This window comes from Aquarana catesbeiana, linkage group LG04 (assembly GCF_042186555.1).
Source record: "Aquarana catesbeiana isolate 2022-GZ linkage group LG04, ASM4218655v1, whole genome shotgun sequence".
Taxonomy (NCBI): Eukaryota; Metazoa; Chordata; class Amphibia; order Anura; family Ranidae; genus Aquarana; species Aquarana catesbeiana.
In genome coordinates, this window is record NC_133327.1 from 91,906,645 (window position 1) to 91,931,546 (window position 24,902).

The window sequence follows — 24,902 nt, forward strand, 5'->3', positions numbered from 1 at the left end:
ATTTAACCACCTGCCGAATGCGCTATAGCCAAAAGATGGCTACAGCGCGCTCGTCCAGTTCTCCAGTTATGAGAGAGTGTCAGTAGACTTCCTCCTAGAACCGCGCCTCCTGTAGAGAGCATCGGGCACATTCTGACTGCTGTGTCCTTTGGACACAGCTGATCATGGCCAACCATAGCGGCCCTTTACCATCTGATAGGTTGTGTCCAATCATAGCTGATCACATGTAAACAGACTTGCCGGTTATCGGCACTCCTTTCCTCCCACGCTGTGTCTGTGTGGAGGAAAGGAGAACCGTTACCGGCAAGCCTGTCAGCACATTGTTTACACTGATAATCGGTGCCCTGATTATTGGTGCGTGCCCATGCCTCATCATTACCGGCTATCAGTGCAGCTCCATCAGGGCACATCAGTGAAGAAGAAAGATTACTAAATTACTCATTACTACATTTTATAACAGAAACTAAGAAAAAAATTTTACAACATTTTCGTTTCTTTTTTTAGTTTGTTTTAATAAAAAATAAACTCTATTTGTTTGATAAAAATTACATTTGAGTACAGTGTTGCATGACCGCGCAATTGTCATTCAAAGTGTGAGAGTGCTGAAAGCTGAAAATTGGCCTGGGCAGGAAGGGGGTGAAAATGCCCTGTATTGAGGTGGTTACAGGGACACGAGGGCTGAAGGGGAAAGGATTAAAGTGTGTGTGTAGCCAAAGCTGTTAATTTTAGTTTCGGATAGAGCAGCTAATGGTCAATATCCTTACTTTTTGCTGTCTCTGTTCTATTGGGGAGATTTCATTTCCAATCTCGGACACCACAGGAAGTGAGACGAAATCTTTACAAAGTGAGCGGAATTTCTAACCTTTCCTTACTCCATCCAAAACTAAACGTCGATAATGTCGATGACGAAATGCTTAAGACGGGGCTACGCACTTACGTCATTTCCGGGTACGGAGCTAGTGAGCTTGAACGCAGCTGGACCGCACGCTGCGGGAAAGCTCTTCTGGTTTCGGCTTCACCCATGGTGTAGTGTTTGCGGTTTTTATTCTTGTTCCCACTCGGGGATCAGTATATTTAATAAAGCTTTTTAAATTATACTACACTATGAAGTGACATCTTTCCTTATGAGGATTTCTCTGGCGATTCCCCTTCTTGGACGTGGTGGTGTAAGGTGTTATGGATGACTGACCTGGGAACCCTGGGACAGAGGATAACCATATTTCAGCAACCACGGGATACCAACCAAGAGGACGGCATTGGAATCTTATAGTGTCTGTTCACCCCTGCAGGGGTATTGGGAGCCAAAAGGGGGAGCACAGAAGTCACTGATATCCTTCTCTGTGGGCACCACAGTCACCAATGCAGTTGGAACTTTGTTATGATATATAATATATATATTTTTGAATATATCACCTTTGATTAGACTTTTTGGATTTTTTACCCCATTTGGATTTTTTATCTCATTTTTTCCTTTTATATTTATTTCTCCTATTGCTTGCATTTGTCATTTACTTTTGGGACACGTTGGACTAATTACAGAGTTGCACATGCAATATATATATTATTAGCACCTATTGGTTAGCACCTGTAACTGATTAATATTTCACACTTGCCCATTACATGCGAATGGGATGTTTTCATCATGTTTTCATTTTTTTTTTCACTTTTTTCAATTTTTTTTTTGATGGTATTAATCAATTTATGAGCATCAAGATTTATTGCACTAATTTACTTTTTGCGTATGGTATTTACTATTCATTATAATATCTCTATCGGTATTCACTGTATTCACTTATATACCTCCCTTAAGGGAGCGCCACAACCCCTATCTACACTCAGAAAAAAAAAAAGATACACTGACTTCTGAAATGGGGTACTGTGTCTTGCACAGTTAGGCGTTAGAATCTATGGAGGCTACCTGGCACTGTATGGAGGCTACCTGGCATCTGGATTGTCCAGAGGAGCAGGTGGTTGTATACGGGGTGCAGTATAGCAGTTGGCTCTTATCTATATTCAATTATAATTGGAGTCTGGGTGAAAAATATAGGACAGGTGCATGTCACCCTCTCGTTTTCACAGCCTCTTGATTCTGTCCTTTGCCAGACCACATCATAGCAAGCATAGCTTAACCGAGCTTCTGCTATTACATTACTGGGTATATTTAGGTATCTGCTGAGTTGTGTGCGCTATTAAACGCTAAGGCAGACCTCTAGCCGAAGATAACAATATAGAAATGAGTAGCCCTTTAAAAGATAAAAAATAGATTTTGCTCTAATTTTTAGCTTCAATCCAGAGGTTTCCCCTGCAGTTTTGCTGGCACTAGATGTCCTCAATTTAATGGCCAGCATCATTTAACCCTCTTCATCTGGTCCCAGGTTGTTCTGGACTTAGCTTCAGCCCATGACTGGACAGTGAAATGAGTATCGGCACAGGGATGAGCTCATCTCCTGGTTTCCTCCTTCTGTTAGCATGATTTTTGCCAGAACATGAACTCTCATTGGCTCCTTGTTCTGCTTTTTCCTTTTATATTCCAGCACTTCTGTACAGGGACTTCAAGAGGCTGATACCAGGCCACATTCAGGTACTTGCACTGCCTGCGTTTTAAAATTACATTTAAAGCAGTTGTATACCCGCAACCCCCCCCCCCCCCCCCCCCAAAAAAAAAAAAAACCTGTAACAAAGGCATAATGAGCTAGTATGCAGCACATACTAGCTCATTATGAAATACTTACCTTAGAAGGAAGCGCTGGCATCACCTCCCGGTCACCGCTGAGAGAGCTGACATATTCCCTCTGCGTTTCTTCTGGGTTCGCGGCTCCGGCCACTGATGACGTCACTCCCGAGCATCTGCCAGACCTTCAGAGTGCATGCACCGCTAACTTCAGCAGCTGCATGCTAGGTGAATATCTCCTAAACGTACAGGTTTAGGAGATATTCATTTTACCTACAGGTAAGCCTTATTGTAGGCTTAGCTGGAGGTAAAAATCACCTACAGGGGTATTTAATCGCTTTAATGATGTATTAAAGTGGCTCTAAGGGCTGAAGGTTTTTTACCTTTATATATTCTAAGCAGCCCCCCCCCCTATACTTATCTGAGCCCCATCTTAATTCAGTGATTTGCATGAAAGCAGCAGGTTTCCCGGGTCTCTCTCTCTTCTCATTGGCTCACAGCAGTGGGAGCTATTGGCTCCAGTTGCTATCATGAAAATCTGTGTAAAAAAGCGCTACCCAGTAACAAAATTTAGTATGTGTTAAACTCCTATAACTACATCAGTTGTTTTAACCATTGTGCAACATAGTTTGACATACAAAATCAATAACCAAACATTAATAGCAAAAAAGAGAAACATTGTTGAAGTCCACATAAAGTTTATAAACTTTCTCAATCTTCTTTTTGCAAATTCAATTTTCCATTGTGCAAAATAAAGTGCCAAGTGCTGAAACAGATGATCAGTGCAATCCGTGCTCCCCTCCTGTGTCCACTCACTCACCAGCTGCAATGGACTCCCATGACCGGAGTCTTTCTCGCTTGTGAAGTGTGGATGGCTGGGCTTTGTTGTTCTTCTGGCTGTTTTTCAAGTTGTCCTCAGGATACGCTCATATAGTTGTTAATAAATGGCAGAAAAGAAGGAATATAGCGAAATTCGGTTTATTTAATAAAATAAAACATATAATATCCACTCACATGTTAAAACACGCTGTAAGGCATACAAAACTGTAAACCAGAAGTATACATTAGCCGAAAATGACGTCACCATCCACGGTCAACTGACACGTTTCGTCCCTTCCACAAGACATTAGCAAAGGCTGCTATCAGTCACAGCCAGTGGAGAGAGCGGGGGGCGGGGACATGACACAGTCTGTGTGTAAATAGGCTGTGTCCATTTACAGGAGCACGGCTTGGGAGTCCGCTTGCTTGAGAGCCTCCATAGCAAGAGGTTTACTTTTGGGGGCACTCGGCAGGCGGGAGGAGCCAGGACTGCCAACTGGGGACCCAAAAAGAAGAGGATCGGGACTGCTCTGTGCAAAACCATGTTTTCTTAATTCAACCCTTCGAATCACTTTAAACCTCTTTTTAAGGTGGTAGTAAAAACTCCCCAGGACAAGTGAGCCTCATGTAAAGCAATATAAAATGACTTACTAGTAGGTGTCTTTAAAGTGGAGTTCCACCCATATAAAAGTCAACAGCTACAAAAAGTGTAGCTGCTGACATTTAATAATCAGACATTTACCTGTCCCACCGTCCAGCGATGCGAACGAAGCCCCGCTCCTCTCCTCCTCCTCTCCTCGGCGCCGGCATTGTGACTGTGGGCGCCTGGTTGTGGCTTCACAGCTGGGCACGCACTGTGCATGCACGAGCCATGCTGCACGCTGTGATTGGCCGAGCACTCTTCTGGGACCTGTGACGTGTCCCAGAAGATTGCATGTTGGGAGGGGGGGGAGGTGAACTTCCGGCTCTGCGGAGCCAGAGGAGGAAGTGGGAGCTGGGTGTCCCTAAAAAGAGGGTATCTGCTCCCCCCAAAGAAATGACATGCCAAATGTGGCATGTCAGCAGAAGCTCCATTTTTGGGTGGAACTCCACTTTAACAGTTCTTTAAGGGTCGCTGTTTAGGAGATATTGGCTGCTCCTTGTTTCAAGCAAGTCTCTTGCACATGTGCATTGTTATGCCAATTGACCGCACACTGACTGTGCCGTCAATCAACAGAGCTACGTGCCGTGTCACCATCAGAATTATTCCACGGCACATTGTAATTCCAGGAGATTGCTTACCATTCACCAGTTCCTCGGTTTAACCTTACTGCACATGCGCGAGATTCCTGCACCGTCGGACAAGAAAGGCGGAAGTTTGGTGGGAAAGGGAGAAAGAGAGAGGACTCCACAAAGATGGCCGTGGCTTCAGACAGAAGGGGCTACAAAAATAATAAGCAGAAGTGGTAAGAACAATGACATGATGCTTTGGAAATATTTTGAAAGTGCATTTCATTCTGGTATTTGTGTTTTTAGTGGATCAGTTCTACTGCGTTTACAACCGCTTCAAAGTAGAACTTCAGTCTGCCTTTTAGGTGATTCAACCCCCCCCCCCATCTGGAGCAGCCATCATTATGGAGCATATGCAGAATTACCAACAAACAGCCTTAATGTCCTGACAGACCTTGTCCGCACAACTGTGCAAGAGCAAGTGATCTTTTGCGCATTTGCAAAGGCGTAGACAGTTCGTGACTTCTCTCAGACACGTGTGGGGAAACAAGTGCATGCACGGCTGTGTTGAAGGGTTTTCTTGGGACCTGAGACCTTGTGGCACATCTGTGCACACGCAGGAAGGGGGGGAGAAAGAAGCATAATTCTCACCTAGGTAAGAAATGCTGAAGTGCTGCTGTGCAACACAAATAAATGAATTGGTTAAATAAAAAAAAAAGTTAAAATTGAAAAAAAAAAAAAAAAAAAGAAATAACAAGGTCAAATTGTAAGAGAAGGGAGAGGGGAGGATGCAGGAAAGCATGACATGACTTTTAGGGTGAAAGACCACTTTACTTTAGGGAAATACATTTTTAGAATGTTCTGTTCTGCTTACAACTCGGAATGTTGGAACTTCCTATTGCTTTCTGTGCTAATGGCAATGATCACTAAGAAAAACCAGGGGGATGAATCTCCCGAAGAAAGAATCTGGTACTACTTGTACAGGACAGGTCGTAAGGGTAAAGGGATACAACAGTCGGGGCTCATTCACAAAAACTGCCACATTTTTCCGCAGCCGTTGGTGTGCGCTGTGAGGGAAGCTTTCCCCGATGTGTTTTATGATGCATCCCAATGTTTTGGGTTTTTTTTTTCCAACTTTATTGAAATGCCACAAAATGACATTTTGTTTATCTTTATGCAAGACATTGCAATACAGCGTGGTGCATTACAACACTTTGCACTGAAAAAAGTAAAACATGTTCTAGGTTTTTTTTTTTTTTTCAGTGCAGCTCATATGGTCCTGTCTGTGTTGAGCTAAGCTTCTCAAAGCCTATGATGTGAATGGGCCCTAAAAACATGACTTTGGTCCTAACCCATCCCTACTCTGATAACAGGTAAGTCAGAGCTGGAGTCCCACCATAGGTAGCTTAATAGCTTAGCAAACTACGGCCCTCCAGTTGTTCAGGAACTACAATTCCCATCATGCCTAGTCATGTCTGTGAATGTCAGTTTTACAGTGCCTCATGAGATGTGTAGTTCCGTAACAGCTGGAGGGCCATAGTTGGAGGATCCCTGGTCTAATGCCTAGTACGCACAATGAGAATTTTTCTTTTAACCCTGGTTCACACTGAATACAGCTTTTGAAATTGTGCGACTTCATGAATTTTAAAGCCACATGTAAGTACGACGTCAGGTGCTACTTGGCTGACATTTGTGCGACTCCATGCACAGATGTCTATGCAAGTTGTATCTGAAATTAGAAAAACATTGTGTAAGGACAACTTTTTCAAATCGGTACAACACTGCAAAGTGGGCATCGCACCGATTTGAACCGTTCTATTGCCAACAATAGGGTGCGACTTGTCATGCGATTTTGGGCCTGTCAGATGGCATGACAAATCACACTGGTGTGAATGGAGACTTGGTACTAATATTGATTATGATACCATCATATTCCTACTATTTGAATTTCTGTCTTCATCTGTTTTTTTTTACAGATACCTTTTCCTTGCCATTGCTTTCTTACATTTGTATCTTGCTTTTTGAAATGGTATAATTGACGCTATCCACACCATACAGGGGTGGAGTTTGTAACATATATGTTTTGCCTTTCATTTTTTTATTGTGCTGTGATGAAAGCTATCTGCCAAAACGCGTTAGCTCTTTATAACTCACCACCATGTAGCAATAAAGATTTTCATATGGATTTTGGAGTTGCCAGCTCTAACATTTGCTGATTTTTACACATGATGAGAATATCGGATTAAAAAAACTGCATTCGGAGCGATCGTCCAATAATCTATTTGTTACTAGTTCTACTCGAACTAGAGATGAGCAGACTTCATATAACCCTTTTGTTCTAGGAAGGGATTATAAGGCTATAAACATTATTTTTAGACTAATGCAAACCGCTCTGTTTTTATATACATTCTCTGCTGGTTGCTATACAAATGCATACCATTGCTGGAGAAAAGGAAGAATTGAGGATTTAATTTATATACAATGACATAGCGTTTCCACCAGCTTTGTGGACATTAATAAAACGTACAATTGCCTTACTGATTCTGCTCATAATGGAATGCCGACATTCTTTTTTAATTTTCAGTTAGACTGTGTTGCATTGATGGCCACAGTGACCTCTCCATGACAGCAGGTGTGTCATTTATCTTTTTTACCATGTGGAACCATATGGTTCTGTATTGGGTCTACACCATGGATGCATACACAGTATGTTGTCTTTGGAAGACTTGATATTTCGGGGATCAGTATTTGATGATGGCTCTTAAAGCCATTATTGCATCCCAAGGTAAAGTGAACATATACTTTATTAATACTGGAAAAGTAACAGGTTTTACTTTTACTGTAGGTAAACTTGAATTACATGTGTTCCCCTCAGGCCCGGATTGGCCATAGGGCAAACCGGGCACTTGCCCTGTGGGCTGGAGCCGCCGGGCCGCATGTTCTTGCGGGGGCCCAAGGCAGCTGGGCTGCACTTTGAGCCCGCGCCGCTCACCCAGCCACCCGGCTGCCAGTTCAGCTCAACCATCGGCACCAGGGGGATGGAAACGTGAAGGGGGTAGGAGCTAGAGGAGACACCTTCAGTCTCTCCATGGCCGCCAGTATAGTTCAGCTGTCTGTGCCAGGGGGCATGACCACGAAGGAGAAGACACCTGCTGCAGACACCAGGGAGCCGGATTAGAGAGAACGTGAGTGCGGCCCCCTATAACCTGGATAGGAGGAGCGGTGGATGTAGCTGCATATAGAAGAATCATTCTCTCCATCTTCATCCTGCAGTCTCTGAATGCCTCTTCTGCTCCTCTCCCTCTCGCAGGCTTTCAGAGACTGCAGGAGGAAGATGGAGAGAATGATTCTTCTATATGCAGCCACCCCCACCGCTCTTCTTATCCTGCTGCCCCCCTAGTGCTCTCTGCTTCCTCCCTGGGCTCTCTGGCCCCCCCATGCTCTCCGGCTCCCCCCACAGTGCTCTCCAGCCCCCATGTTCTCTCGCCCCTACCCTATGTTCTCAAGGTTCTTCCCTGTGCTCTCTGCTCCCCCTTGCTCTTTCCCAGTCCCCCTTGCCCCCTGCACCTCTGCTGGGTTCCCCCTCTCCCGGGGAGCCATCAGGGATGTAGAGTGGGGAAGGGGCCGGTTAACATGTCATGGGCTGCTCATTCCAAAATGCCTGGGCCTATTTTTTGTCCCAGTCCGGGCCTGGTTCCCCTGTTACCCCAGTCAGAATCCAGGCCATCTGAGATACTGTAACTATATAAGTTCCAAATTGCCAAGCAAATCTATTGTTATATAGGATTGTACTTGACTCCTGGCTCCCAGTGATTGCATTCTGGCCTGACGATTGGCTGCACTGACACCAAGCTCTGTGGGGGTGGGGGTAGGCGGCCTGGTGTGATTACTTTTCCCTTAGCCCCCCCCCCCCGTTTACATTGACTGCAGCTTTCAAATCCTGCAACTTCATCTGAAACTGTACAGTTTCAAAGCTGCATCTCAGTGCGACTTCTGGTGCGACTTTGAAGACATTTGTGCGGCTTCATGCACAGATGTCTATTCAAGTCGCACCTAAAATCACTAAAAGTAGTAGTACTTTTTCAAATCGATGTGACACCGCAAAGTCGGCGTTGCACCGATTTTTAAACGGTGACAGCAATAGACTGCGACTTGTTATGCGATTTGACCTGTCAATCTCACATGACATGTCTCTCCAATGTGAATGAGTGCTTAAAGTGGTTGTAAACCCCCTACATACCCAGTGAAGGCACTATTATCAGGTGATAGATAGAGATGAAACAAATCCTTTAACATAAGTTGTATCTGTCTATCTGGAGTCTTCACTTTTCTACATCCGTTTTAAGGTGCTGAATTTATAGAGCTTGTTTGAGCCTTCAGAAAATAGGGGTCAGAGAGCTGAAGTTACACTCTGCAGAGCTCAGTGAGGAGAGCTCTGAGAGCTGATTTGAGGGAAGAAACACCTCCCCTTCACACAGCTCAGAAGAACAGAACTGAGGCTGTCAATCAGCTGGAGCTCCCTCCCCTGTCCCCATTTTTCTCTACGTGTCAGGAAAACTTGTCAGAAGTGATTCATGCTGCTAGCAGAGGAACGAGGCAGTAGACAGAAATTACACTAAGTTCTTTTAATTGAGACAAGTACACAGTCTAGAGGGATATGCTTTGTTCATATTTCATGTCTGAGGTTTACAACCACTTTAAGGGTATAGGGCCGACTCAAATTTTGGCCAAACTTAGACTGAATTGGACTAAATATGAGCTGTGGGTTGCCCTGTTGGCACCACCTGGCTCAACAAAAGTCAATTTCAAACTTGAAGGAGCCGGGTTAAAAATTGTCAGATGAACAAAAGTAACTTGTGTTCTCTTAGGCTTCAGTGGTGGAACAGGTTGGTGTGATAGTTTAAGGGAGGTAAGTACAGTAAATGCATCTTAGGGTCTCTAAAGTAAACTAAATCTGTAAATTGGTCACTATAGCCAAGGTAGCTATAGATTAGCTTTATCTTCTCATACATTACATGAATTTATTTTAGGAATACAATTTTAACAGTAAAAGCCCCCTTTGTGTAGACATCTAAAAGCCTTGATATTGCTGCTGGGTGCTGCCATCTTGGATATGATGTCCACAGCCCGAGAAGACTCAGAACTGTCACTTCGGTCGCAGTGTATAGCAATGTTATATGGAATTACAATTTTACAGAGGTCAGTAAAGTTTTCTTCCGACAAAGGCCTGAATCTTATGTTTGAGCCATGATCCAGATCCTTAAGACCTCGCCCCTTTTACATCACAGTCCTGTCCCCTTTACATCACAGTCCCCCCTTTGCATTTGTGTCTCCAGTCCCGTCCCCTTCCCATCATAGTCCTACCTTTTGCATTTGTGTCCCCTGTTTCCCCTTCACATCACAGTCCTGTCCCCTTCACATCAGTCCCCAGTCCCCTTGCACTAGTGTCCCCAGTCTCCCCTTTATATCACATCCCCCCACCACCCGAAATCACATTACAATCCTGTTCCCTTCACATCACAGTCCTAACAGCCAATCACCTCCTGTGAGGATTATGGTGGTGGCAGGTGGTGGAGGAAGACTACAGAGCGATCGGGCAAAGAGAGAGACCCCGGATACTGAGTGACGTGACCTTGGAGTCTGGATATGACTGTCACTTGGTCCAGATGCAGACCACGGTCCACCATTTGGTGATGCCTGGTCTGTAGTATTCTCTTTCGCTTCTCCTCTGGCTGCTACTTACACTTACAGTTGGCAATTAGCTAAAATAGGGATCGTATTGAGGAGTAATAGAAAATTCCTGCCAGATTGCTTGGTGAAAAGGTGTTGGGGATGTGAAATAGCCCCCTGGTCTCCTTTTGGCTAGGCAGGAGAATCCATCATGTTTAGAGACCTGAGGGTGGTGAGTGCCTGCCCTGTATTGTCCATTGTTCTTTCTCTCTGTCCATCTATATGTCTGCCTGCTCCATCTCAGCCTGTTAACAAAGTGGCATGCATAGTATATCCTTACAGTCCATCAATAGCCCCCTTTCCCAGCACAGCTAATATAAAACCATTTTGTAAAGGTGTGTGTGTGTGTGTGTGTGTGTGTGTGTGTGTTTTTTTTTTTTTTTTCTTTTTAAGTGTAGTATTTAACAAATAAATGCTTTTTGTGTCTGTGCCATAAAACCCAGTGTGGTGCCATATTTCATCGGACCGACAATGAACAGGCTGTCCGCTGCACCAATTAACTTTATTAGCTTGATTTTTGTGATAAAACAAAATCCTTTCTGTTGGTGCCGTCTGTGTTTCAGCATTCCAGAAGTGCCTTAGGCTCCGTGTCGCTGGAGGTATTTCAACACAGAGGGGGAAAAAAGGAATTATGGAAGTATTTTCTCAAGTAAATTCTATAAACGAATTTGGCACTAAGATGCCAGAAGACGCGGGTTACAGAAATCGGGTTGTCGTCTATAAAGTGGACCTGTGCTTTGCCAATAGAAGAAAATGGTGCTACTACCCCAGATTCTGTAGAGATCCTCCTGAGCTGTCGGGTGCAGGATGTGCAGTCACTTAGCTGCTAACAAAGTAAATGGATAGAAGACAATCTGTAACTCCATACGTGCTTTTCAATAAGTCCAGATTTATTGTAACTCCATTAAAGATAAATATGTACAGCAGAAGGTAATGCGTTTTCAGCCATAATGGCCTTGTTCACATACAAGACCTGTGCTTTCCCATACAAGACAAAACGGGTTCACTAACTTTGCCTTCCCTTGCTGCTCCGCCCCTCTGCATGTTCACAGGAATGAAGAAAGGTCTTCTGTAAGGGCCAATTCACATCAAGGGACCATTCGCTTATCCCCGTACTCGCTGGTATCTGAGCCCGTGAATATGCAGACCAGTGTGTTACTGGGTTCTCGCATTGCCGCGTCTCCCAAATCAATAAAACTGACCACATACAGTGGAATATGACAGAGGACAGATTGGGCATCATGTGACAAGAGGAAGCACTCCCCCAAAGCTTGCTTGATCCACTTTTGATTGATTGTTGATTGCATAAAACTGCAATTGACTCGGACCAGTTTTTCATCATTCTCCTTATTTCCTGGGAAGCTTTAGCATTTCCTTGATTGTTTTAAACTAGGCGCCCGGAGCTTCATGTTCACGTTTTTCAACTCTGCATATGTTGTCATAAACCATATCAAAATGATCACCTTGAGAACAAAGTAATCATCATGTTTTTTGCAGGCAAACATGAATGTTAGCGATTTAGTGCAGGGTCCCCCGTGGGGTTCAGAGCATTGTTAGCGGCTATAGATCTCTCTTGTTGTGTACTTTAATTGCAGATGGCAGGAATGTTGCTTTTGTAGCTGGCAGCTCTACAAATCACATACACCAACTTTTGGTGGGCCGTGATCTTTAGACGCTACATGGAATTTCCAGAGTAAGCATGAAGCTGCCCATTTTGTAGCCGATGTGTGTAGTCATTAGTGTGGCATAGATTAAAGTGTATTTCCAACACCTATTTTATAATACTTACCTAGGTGGGTTCAGCATTGGTCTAATGCTGCATCTGTCCCCTGCCGGCTCTAAGACTGAGAACTGAACGATCAAACACTGTTGATCACTCAGTTCTCAGAGCTCCACTATTAGATTTTCTGCAGATTTTTGTCTTCATATTTACCAAAACCATGTAGTTCAAGGGCCTGGTTGATTGCATACAAATTGAAACTCTAAGGCTTCATTCTCACGAGCCGGATCCACTGCCACGGTGTTGATCTCTCCGTTGATCTCCGCTGAGCCGGCGGATGACAGGTCCCTCTCTGCTCACTGAGCGTGGATGGGCTTGTCGAGCGCCGCTAGTTACTATGGCGAGATCGGACGAAAACGGACAGCATGTCCGTTTTTATCAGATCTCACTCGATCCGATCCGCCAGGGACGGATGCGAACGTAGGGGCATCCGTCTGATTTCTAGCGGATCGGACCGGATCGGATGTCAGCAGACATGTCACCGCTGACATCCATCGCTCCATAGATTAGCATGGAGCGCCCATTCAGGTCCGCCGACAAAACTGACAGGCGGACCTGAACGGTCCGATCGTGTGAAAGGGGCCTTAAGGTTTGACCTCATATGATATGGTTTTGGTAAATCTGAAGAGGAAAATCTGCAGAAACTCTAATAGTGTGTAGGGGGCTTTAACCCTTTGTTAGGACACATCTAGTGTCACATCTAATGCCCCGTACACACGGTCGGATTTTCCGACGAAAAATGTGTGATAGGACCTTGTTGTCGGAAATTCCGACCATGTTTGGGCTCCATCACACATTTTCCATCGGATTTTCCGACACACAAAGTTTGAGAGCAGGCTATAAAATTTTCCGACAACAAAATTTCCGATCGTGTGTACACAAATCCGGTGCACAAAGTGCCACGCATGCTCAGAATAAATAAAGAGATGAAAGCTATTGGCTACTGCCCCGTTTATAGTCCCGACGTACGTGTATTACGTCACCACGTTCAGAACGATCGGATTTTCCGACAACTTTGTGTGACCGTGTGTATGCAAGACAAGTTTGAGCCAATATCCTAGGATTTTGTTGTCGGAATGTCCGATCAATGTCCGATCGTGTGTACGGGGCATTAGAGTGTAGAGACTGAGCATCTTGCATTGTATGTTAATTATGACAAACTTGGGACAGGTTCACTCTAACATTGTTCAAAAAAAGAAACTTGCAATCAGCCATGACACCTTCTCCTGAGAAACCTTTAAAAGGTAAAAAAAATAAAAATAGCCATGCAGTGTGAATGGGAACGCATAAAAAACAGGAATGGCTGAATTCCAAGGTCATTCTGAGCATGCGGCACCAGCACATAAATGATTTGTTAATGGGGGAGATGTAAACTTCTACAGCATGTAATCTGCGATGGCTCCCCCCGGTTGCACATTGCTGTCATTTACTATTTGGCCCTGGGCAGCAGCGGCAGCCAATAGGGTTCAAGTAGGTTTGTGATCATGATTACATGTGTACAGTGTCAAGATACGGGCAAAAGCAGATTTTTTTTTTTTTTTTTAGTATTGGTTTATGTAGCTAAATTCTACGGACCAAAATGTAAGCGTGTTCGTCGGCCCATAGTATGTAATACTTCTACACTCAGATCCAAAAAAATGATGGATCTGAATTCAGAATATTGTATGCTCTAAGGCTAGGTTCACGCTGCTGCGATCTGACTTTCAGTGGCATTATGTAGTGCTACTTGGATGCGATTTGCATATTCTATAGGGCCAAAATCACACCATTTAAAAAAAAAATCACTCCGTCGGATTGATGCAAACGGACACAATTGAAAACAATGGGATTTTCATTGTTATGCGATTCTGTGCGATACAAGTAGTACTTCATATTCCCATCGCACACTTTCCTGGATAAGCTCATGAAATATGGGTGCTGCAGCAACAACCAGCTGGATACTGGTTCAAGTCAAAATGGAAATATTTGCCAGCACACCATGGAACAGCGTAGATAGCGTCCAAACGTGTAGTTTATTGCATGATCACAACACACAGAGAGTGCAACGTTTCGGAGTCACGCAGGACCCCTCACATGCCTGACGAAGGGGTCCTGCGTGACTCCGAAACGTTGCACTCTCTGTGTGTTGTGATCATGCAATAAACTACACGTTTGGACGCTATCTACGCTGTTCCATGGTGTGCTGGCAAATATTTCCATTCTGTGCGATACAAGTCGCATCTGAAATCGCACTAGTGTGAACCAGACCTAAATATCAAAAAATGGCAAATTCAAGGGCCCTTTGCACATTGTACACAGAAGTCCCATGTTCCAAAACCTGAATGCATGGGATCATAAAAACCAGTGCCACACAGTACAATGTTAAGCTCCGTCTAACCGCCATAGACATTGATGGGTTGCCTGCAGTGGAGCTGGATGCTGCACTGTCCAACCTGGGCGCACTGCTCCTGGACCGCCCCAGACCTAATCGTGTGATCGCACGTCAGGCTTTGTATGGGCTGTACAGGAGGGAGCTCTGTGCAGCTTTTTCTACAGGAAACTATTTCCACTGTCCACTTATACCAAAATATTCCATCCAGCTTTAAAGCCGAACTCCGCCAATTTATGATTCTTTGTGTGTGAGGAAGAGTTCATTTTGGTCAGGAAAGCAATTAGCAGAAGTGTGGTGCATGGAGGTCATATAGAATCCCCTTGACAAAAGAACACCTGTCCTAAACACTTCTACTCCTGACAATGTGGATTTGATGGACGGCGAGCGCCTGCTTTCATGGGCCAGTAATGATCTCCTACTATTCTGCCATTACTCTCCTCTTTATTTTTATCCTAACATCTGTCAGCTTGTCATTTATATTTCTACAAACCAACTCTGCAAGTTTAAATCTGCAACAGTAAATGCCTGCCAACTAAGTCCTGCATGGAGTTTGTATGTTTTTTTTTTCTGCTTACTTTGGGTGCTCAAGGGCTCCTTTCACACTTCTGCGACTTGGGACTGCAAAGTCGCACGACAAGTCGTACACTATGATTTCCAGTGTGTACCCTTCATATCTGTTTAAGGTAGTCCTGTACTACTTTGGTCTGACTTTGATGCTACTTGAGGTCCATATAGACCTCAAGATTACACCGGCGTTGCTTCAAGTCACATCAAAGTCTCGTGGCAAAGTCGCAGAAGTGTGAAAGGGGCCTAAAATTCACAAATGTATCCTTTTATAAGCGTTTGCGCTTCAAGCCTGAACTAAAATGAAAGCCTTTGTCTCCTGGATTGGGAAAGAGAAAAATATGTGCTGAAAAGCTAAAGTAATTTCAGTCACCATGCAGCATCTGCAGTTGAAGAAATGTTGATTCAGCACGTTTTTATTTTTTTTTTTAACATTACAGAGTCTCTTATAGGAATTTTTAGAGTTGTGGGCTCAGGGGTATCGCTTTAACCTCAAATAAATGTGCTGCCAATGCACTAGAACAGACAAAAAAAAATCAGGTATGCATAATTTTTCTGTGACAGAGAAGACCCTAATGCACGGTGTTGCGATGCAACCAATGTCTGTCAGAGGTACATACAGTCAGGTCCATAAATATTGGGACATCGACACAATTCTAATCTTCTTGGCTCTATACACCACCACAATTGATTTGAAATGAACAAGATGTACTTTAACTGCAGACTTTCAGCTTTAATTTGAGGGTATTTACATCCAAATCAGGTGAACAGTGTGGGGATTAAAACAGTTTATATATGTACCTCCCACTTTTTTAAGGAACCAAAAGTAATGGGACAATTGGCTGCTCAGCTGTTCCATGGCCAGGTGTGTGTTATTCCCTCATTATCCCATTTACAAGGAGCAGATAAAAGGTCCAGAGTTAATTTCAAGTGTGCTATTTGCATTTGGAATCTGTTGCTGTCAACTCTCAATATGAGATCGATGTCCCAATATCTATGGACCTGACTGTAAGTGCACTGGGATGCCATTAAAACTAAAGGAGGGCACTGCAACGATGTAATGTGTGTAAACATGTGTTGTGGTAAAGCACATGAACCCTGTGTTTATATAGACCTTGTATCTAAAGATTTCTCCTTACTTGGAAGAGATTTCCACTTGTTTTCTCCAGGAAAGGAAGTGAAGGCATATTTCCCCAACAGGACATAAAAAGACCCGGCAGAGGTTCTAACTTACCATACTTGTTATATTCTTAGCATAGCTTGTTATATTCACCGTGGAACCTAAGGGGTTAATCCTGCACATTATGTACAAAAGGCTGTTTGATCCTGTCTTCTCTGACCCCCCCCCCCCCCTTTCTTCCATAGTCCCCAATCCATCAGCAGATAGTACAGAGCCTTGAGGGAAAGCTGCAGATGCTCAGTTTGGTGTGTATTGCTAGAGTGATTTTTTTTTTCTTTTTTTGGGAGGGTGCGTGTGATCAGCACAGGGCCAATCAGCACTGTCCAGACAGAGGGTCAGGGGTCATGCAGCCTCATAGGCAGTCAGATAAGAAAGAAAACTCCTCCTACAAGCTTTAACCAGACACTGATAGAAGTCACAAGACCGCTATATACTGCTGATGAGAAAAGTTATTTAGAAGTTTATATTTACTAAAATAATTGCATTTTTTTTATGTACTGTGGGAGACCAAATATAGTGAATGCAGGGTCCTGGATTTAGTAACACTTTAAAGTGTAAGTCCACCCTAACACTAAAATCCCTTCATCTACAGACATCCACGATCTAACACTAACCTATCTAGCCCTGTAAAGAAGAAATCCTTATACATTTATTTTTTTTTAAGCCAAGCCGATCCGACCCGATCTCCAGAGGAGGAAGCTCTGCAGAGGACACAGCTGACAAAGGCTGTGAAATTAATGGGAAGGGATGTCACCCATAGACTTACTATGGGGCTTCCATTGTTGGCTGTGTCCTCTGCACCCACCTCCACAGCAAAGCCCCAGGAGCTCAGCGTGGGATCGGGTCGGATTGGCTTCAGAAAAGGCATGTATAAAAAGATAGGTTAGTGTTAGATCTTGGATATCTGTAGATGCAGGGATTTTAGTGTTAGGATGGACTTCTTCTTTAACCACTTGCCGCCCACGACGGCGGGGCTATGCGGCTCTCGTTCTGGGACGCCAGCATATGACGGCATCCAAGAACGGCCACTCTCGTGCGAGAGCTGTTGCTAGGACGCAGCGCGACCCTGATCTCTGTAAAGAGCCGCGGCTCTTTAACCATGTGATCGGCTGTGTCCAATCACAGCCGGTCACGTGTAAACGTGGAGATGCCGGTAGTCGGCGCTCCTCGCCTTACACTGACGGAGTGTGTGGCGAGGAGAGCCGATCAGTGGCATTTCCTTGCAGGGAACATCTAGATATGTAATGGGGGTGCTGATATGTAGATATGTAATCTAGATATGTAATCGGGGCACTGATCATCACCACCAGTGCCACCAATTTGTGCCCATTAGTGATGCCAGTCAGTGCTGGCTATCCGTGCTGCCCATTAATGCCACCAATCAGTGCCCATAAGTGTGGCGTATTCATTCGTGCCTCCTCATCAGTGCCACCTAATCTGTGCCCATCAGTGCCGCCTCATCAGCGCCCATCAGTAAAGGAGAAAAATTACTTATTTACAAAATTTACTGACAGGAACAATACATTTTTTTTTTTTTTTTTTATTTTGTCTAAAAAAAAAAGTGATTACCACAAAAGGAAAGCTCTATTTGTGTGAAGAAAATGATAAAAATGTCACATGGTTACAGTGTAGCTTGACCGCGCAATTGTCATTCAAAGTGTGACAGTGCTGAAAAATGGCCTGGGCAGGAAGGGGGTGAAAGTGCCCTGTATTGAGGCGGTTAAGCAATTCCAGGCAATAAGTGAAATAATCTGAGCTGTCAGTGCTGTCCAGCAAATGCTACAGCTGTGTGGAAGTCAGAAGGTCCACCTTAATCCATTTTATGTGTCATGAACTTCAGGCAGATGGCAGAGAACACCTCGCAGGGTCACTGGGAGTGTACTTCCTGTAGGCCTGTATTTCAGAGATGGTAAGGATTCTGCCATGGGCGTTTAGGACAACCAGCTCAGCAGTTCTGATTTCCCATCTGACATTGCTCCAGTGTACAGGTCCATCTTATTCCTTAATCTGGAGGTTTAAGAAACCGATTCCGAAAGGGATTGAGGTGGTCCTGTACATGGCAGCAATGTCGGATGAAAATCTGAAATGCTAAACTGGTTGAGGCATTTTGGAGATTTGTTTTTCCCTGTGGTGTACTCTCTACCGATCTACCTGTATTTAGGAGGGCAGTACTGGTGGTTGGCCTTTGTATTTTCAGGCATCCTGGTTTGTGTGGATTCTTCCAGGTTCTAGAAAGTCATAGCGGTCCCTCTTGCAAATGTTAGGACTGTCGTCTCATCACACACCGCACCCTAGCACTGTCACCTAATTGCCCTTCATAATTCCGTTTTTAAGACTCAAAAATATTTGTAAAAAGGTAAATTCTGTTGTCTTTATAAAGGAATTTACAGAGTTTGAGCCCTTGTCAGGTCACAGCTGACCTCACATGAACCTACAGCCTAATGGTGATCAGAGGTGAAGAGTTACAGTCAGGGCTGCCTGCAGTCCATTATAACGAGTATTTAGAGCCTATTGAGCAAGCTGCTGAGTATTTGGCTGCTACAGAAGCGGTCTTTGTAATGATCGGCTATATTTGTCCTGAACAGCTCGTTATGGAAATCAGAGCAGAGAAGGGTCATACAGTTATCTGTAATAGTTGCTAAGTTCCTGTTCTGTCAACACCAACGTTTTATTAACAAAGAACCAACTAACCTCTAAACAAAACGTGATCACAGTTCAGGTACTGGAGCTCCTTTATAAAGCGTTTTCTTTGTAGATGGGTCTATGTTGTGTGTTTTAGAGAAGTATGTGGCCTACTATCACTAGCCTCTTGTGAACATAATGTTGCCTGGCCATTTTATGGCTTTAGTACTGAGCTGGCATAAGGATGCAATCACTGGACAGCAATACATTGGGGTAGATTTACTAAACTCAAATTATTATTATTATACGCGATTTATATAGCGCCAACAGTTTACGCAGCGCTTTACAATGTAGAGGGGGGACAGTACAATCACAGTACAGTTCAATACAGAAGGGACAGGAGGGCCCTGCTCGTAGAGCTTACATTCTAAAGGGAGGGGATGGTGGTACAAAAGGTAATAGATGGGGGGGTGGCTAAACTGTGTACTGCAAATGCAGTTGCTCCAGAGCTTAGTAAATAAGGTAAAGCTTCACTTTGCAAAGAGTACCCAATTACATGCAAGGACGGTAAAAAAAAAAAAAAAAAAAAGCATTTTTGTTTGCATATTATTGGACGATAGAAATCAGCAGAGCTTCCCCTTAGATCTAGAGCAACTGCACTTGCAGCACACAGTATATTTGCCTTTAGTAAATCAACCCCATAGTATTTATGAATAAACGTCAACTCTTTGGCTGCTTACATCGGAATTATTTCTCTGTGATAGTTTGTGTCTCTACCCCCTCAAGGATCCGTAACAATGACAACTTTTTGGCTTCATACATCGGAAATAAATTTCCCTGTGATAGTTTGTGTCTCTACCCCCTCAAGGGGTCGTAACAAAGATGTTATTCTCTTACAGCTGGTTATTTTTAAGGTTTGACCTCCTTATAATCTATGGGTAATGCTGCTGTTTGGCCTTTGGTGGTATCTCTGGTGGAAACATCTTTCCTTACCTACAGGATCTTCAAAGAATCCAGCTAGTGATTCGGCTTTCCGGCAATCCTACAAGAACTGGAATAGCTTACTTTAACCTCGTGGAATGGCGACAAACTACGGTGCTTAAAAACCTCCATAGGCGACATTTTAAACATTCCTACAAGCTACCAGTTTAGAGTTGCAGACAAGGTCTAGCGCTAGAATTATTGCTCTCAGTCTAATGATTGCGATGATGCCTCACATGTGTGGTTTGAGCACTGTTTACATTTGGGGGCGCGACTTACGCATGCGTTCGCTTCCGCGTGCGAGCACGGGGGAATGGGGTGCTTTAACTTATTTTTTTCCGTTATTTATTTTATTTAATTTATTTAATTTATTTTTTACACTGTCCCTTTTTAATATATATTTTTTTTTCTTGTGACAGTAATAGGCAGTGACAGGTACTCTTTATGGAGGGATCTGGAGTCTATAAGACCCAAATTACCTCCTTTTGTACTTAAAAGCATTCATTTGAATACTGTAATTTTTAAAAAAATAAGGCGCCTTTACGTTTTCAATAAACCGGAAGTTATGTTGAGTTACTAGATCCGATACTCAATCAAAGCCGATTCCGGCATTGTTTGGGTCTCCGGCCAGCCAATGTACATGCCGGCTGATGGCTTGGACCTCCTGGTGGGATGGGAGAGCCTGGGCGAGCCGTCGAAGGTGGCGGGGGGGTGTGTTTGGAACCTCCCCTCCCGCTGCTTGTAATAACAGCCAAGTGGCTTATTAGCCGCATCGGTCGTTATTACAAGAAAGCTGACCGTCTGCTCTAAAAAAAAAAATGGTACCGGGGTACAACCCCTTGAAGTTGTAGGCTGCATATTTGCGTTACGTCGGCGTTAAGTGTAATGTGGAATCTGTCTTTAAAATATTACTCTGAACTAGGGTTGGACAAATGTCAATGACTCGGGGGAGCCTTTGTGGTCTAAAAGATGACAATCGTGTGTGTTTTTTTTTTTTTTCTTTTTCTTTTCTTTTTGTTGTTGGACGTATAACCATTTGTAAACCACACACTGTAGCTATACTGCTACAGTGCGGGCAGGCTGCGCAGAATCAAGTGTATGTATGTATATGTATGTATGTGTATATGTGTGTATATGTGTGTGTGTGTATATATATATATATATATATATATATATATATATATATATATATATATATATATATATATATATAATATATATATATGGGGCACGTGCTGCGCTGCTTGTGCTGTGATTAATCACAGAACAAGCCGATCAGCGGGTGCCAGCCAATGGATGATTGGTGAGGAGGAAGACAGGACGGAGCTCTGTCCTGTCAACAGGGATGTGCTGGGTTTTGTTTCCCTGCAAAGCATGTATTTCCGGTTGCAGATTTTATTTGATCAGATTATGAATTGGCTAACAGAATTTTATAGCACTATAATTTTTTCCTTTTGCGTACTTTGGTTTACTTGGGTCTGTATAAAATGAGCAGCAGGACCTTAAAACTGAGCAGTACCTCTCATTATGGGGAATATCCGATGACAGGGATGAGTCTTGCACAATCACTAAGCTGTGTTTTTAATGCACATTGTTCCTTTTGGTTTACTTCAAGTAAATACAATCTGTACTCTCTCTTGAGCTCTGACAATTGTACTTGGACTGGGTCCATATTTACGAATATACTGCCAAGCAGTTGCATATATCATCTGTTTTCATAGTGGAAGAAAGAGAAGCAGTACCCTTGATTCAGTAGAAGTCCTCAGTATGAATAGCTGTCTACCTGAGTTTTTGTTCTTGGTTTTTGAACACTGGAAATAAAAGTTCTGTTTTATAAAGGTCTATGGAAGGAATTGAAGTCTGTTGGTGGAAGTGCATCTACTAGCCATTGCACACTGCGCAACTCATTCCAGCATCAAATTCCGAAATCTGCACAGATTCTGAAAAGCTTTGATATTTTTGTCTCATAATGACTTCTCACAAAACTAATCCCTACATAATTAATTTCAACAACATTATTTTGCATGTTATTTACCTGTAGAAGCCTGCCTTGTGTAGACATCCAAAAGCCCAGAGATGGCTGCTGGGTGCCGCCATCTTGAAAGTCAGCAGACTCGGCACTGTCACTCAAGCGACAATCAAAATTAATTTCCTTTGCTCCATCCTCTGCGGCTACATTGAAGCTTATGTTGGGAGGTGTGGGGTGGTGGAGCTAGACCAGCAATACACAACAATAAGAGGAGAGAGAGGGGAGGATGTGGGGGCAATGCCAGGTAAATGACTCTTTCTACAGTGGTTGAATTGCTAAGCAAGTTCGAAGACGCATTGCAAATCAAAAAGGAAAACCGCTGAAAGTAAGCACTTACAGTGCCTTGAAAAAGTATTCATACCCCTTAAAATTTTCCATGTTTTGTCATGTTACAACCAAAAACATAAATGTATTCTATTGGGATTTTATGTTATGATAGACCAACACAAAAGTGGCACATAATTGTGAAGTGGAAGAAAAATGATAAATGGTTCTACAAATTTTTTAACAAATATGTGAAAAGTGTGGCGTGCATTTGTATTCAGCCCCCCTGAGTCAATACTTTGTAGAACCAGCTTTCACTGCAATTACAGCTACAAGTCTTTTGGGGGATGTCTCTACCAGCTTTGCAGATCTAGAGAGTGACATTTTTGCCCATTCTTCTTTGCAAAATAGCTCAAGCTCTGTCAGATTGGATGGGGAGCGTCTGTGAACAGCAATTTTCAAGTCTTGCCACAGATTCTCAATTATATTTTAGATCTGGATTTTGACTGGGCCATTCTAACACATGAATATGTTTTGATCTAAACCATTCCATTGTAGCTCTGGCTGTATGTTTAGGGTCGTTGTCCTGCTAGAAGGTGAACCTCTGCCCCAATCTCAAGTCTTTTGCAGACTCTAAGAGCCGGTTCACACAGGGGCGACTTGTCAGGCGACCTAGCCGCCTGACAAGTCGTCTCCTGTTCTGTACAATGGAACCGTTCTAATAGAAGTGACGCAAGTCGCTCCGACTTAGAAAAAGGTTCCTGTACTACTTCGGGGGCGACTTGCATAGAATTCTATACAGAAGTCGTTTTGCAAGTCGCCGCAGAAGTCGTTTGCAGGTCGCCTCGCTGAGGCGACCTGCAAGTCGTGCCGCCCCTGTGTGAACCGGGGCTAACAGGCTTTCTTCTAAGATTGCCCTGTATTTGGCTCCATCCATCTTCCCATCAACTCTGACCAGCTTCCCTGTCCCTGATGAAGAAAAACATCCCCACAACATGATGCTGCCACCACCATATTCCACGGCGGGGATGGTGTGTTCAGGGTGATGTGCAGTGTTAGTTTTCTGCCACACATAGCATTTTGTTTTAAGGCCAAAAAGTTCAATTTTGATCCCATCTGGACAGAGCACCTTCTTCCACATATTTACTGTGTCCCTCACATGACTTCTCGCTAACTGCAAACCAGACTTCTTATGGCTTTCTTTCAACAATGTTTTTTTTTTCTTGCCACTCTTCCATAAAGGCCAGATTTGTGGAGTGCACGACTAATAGTTGCCCTGTGGACAAATTCTCCTACCTGAGCTGAGGATCTCTGCAGCTCCTCCAGAGTTACCCTGGGCCTCTTGGCTGCTTCTCTGATTAGGTGGACGGCCATGTATTGGTAGGTTTTCAGTTGTGCCATACTATTTCTATTTTCGAATGATGGATTGAACAGTGCTCCATGAAATGTGTTTGCAAAGAGCTGGTGACAGTCAGCAGCTCTCTGCTCTGCCCCCCCCCATGCTTACTGGAGCGCTGAGCTGTGGAAGGGGTGGGTGTGGCCGGCTCAGGCTCGCTGAGAGGCTGAGCAGGATGCTGGTCCAGGCATGTGGGTTAATCCCGACTCCATTATCACGATCTTACCCGAACCTGGACTGGCTCTGTGATGTCAGCAGACAGCGGACTTCAGCCCGTTGTCTGCTGAAAAAGGTCACAGGAGTGTAGAACAAACTGCACTCCTGTGATCCACAGGAGAAGTACAACCAAACAAGTTTGGGCTGTACTTTTAAGATACTAGAATTTTCAATTCTTTTACACAGTAATTTTGAGTTGGTGGCAGGGTCTCTTAAGTTGCAGTAGGAGCCCTGAGGTCTGAGTCAGTCCCTGGCTTCTTGTATTTCTTTGATTTCCCAACTCGGACCCAGTCCACGGGGTGGTTCATATTCATGCCCTCTTCTGTGTGCACTAGCTCCTCTTCATAATATAATAAAAAAACAAAAATTTATTATACAGGTTTTATATAGCGTTATATAACACTTTAAAGAATGGAGGGAAACCATACAGTTTTAGTACAATTAAATACTAGAGGAATCAAAGGGCAGCTCGTTATAGCTTACAATCTAAAAAAGGAAGGGTCGAGTGATATAAAAAGTAATAACTGTGGGGGATGAGCTGATGGAGAAAGCAAAAGTAGAATTTATTAGTTTGAGGAGAGATAGGCCTCTCTGAAGAGGAGGGTTTTCAAGGATCTCATGAAGGTGGATAGGGTAGCAGATAGACAGATTGATAGACAGACAGTAAGGTAAGTTCCAGAGGATGGGAGAGGCTCTGGAAAAGTCCTGGAGGCACCATGGAAGGAGGTGAGAAGGGAACTAAAGAGCAGGAGGTATTGGGAGGAGTGAAGATGGTGGTTTGGTTGGTATTTTTAGACAAGGTTGGTTTTGTAGGTGGGACAGCGTTGTGGATGGCTTTGTAGGAGGTTGTTCGTATTTTGAATGTTATTTTTTTAGGTGAGCGGAAACCAATGGAATCCAGTGGAACGGGATCCCCTCATAATATCCATGAAAGATTTAGAAACTTAAATGCAGAGATCTCTCTGATAGAATCCCCAAGAGATACTGTCAGTGAGTTAAACGCTCTGGCATCTACCAAACATTGAAATATCAGTTTTGGGTGCACTGGCTCTTTAAACTCAGTCACTTCT

The 24,902-nt window shown here is 43.7% G+C and overlaps 1 protein-coding gene across 2 annotated transcripts in view; it reads left to right on the forward strand.

Annotated features, from left to right (window-relative positions):
• The window catches only part of ROCK2 (Rho associated coiled-coil containing protein kinase 2), a 240,971-nt gene that overhangs the window by 44,336 nt on the left and 171,733 nt on the right, over positions 1–24,902 (forward strand). The gene's annotated exons all lie outside the window — the stretch shown is intronic.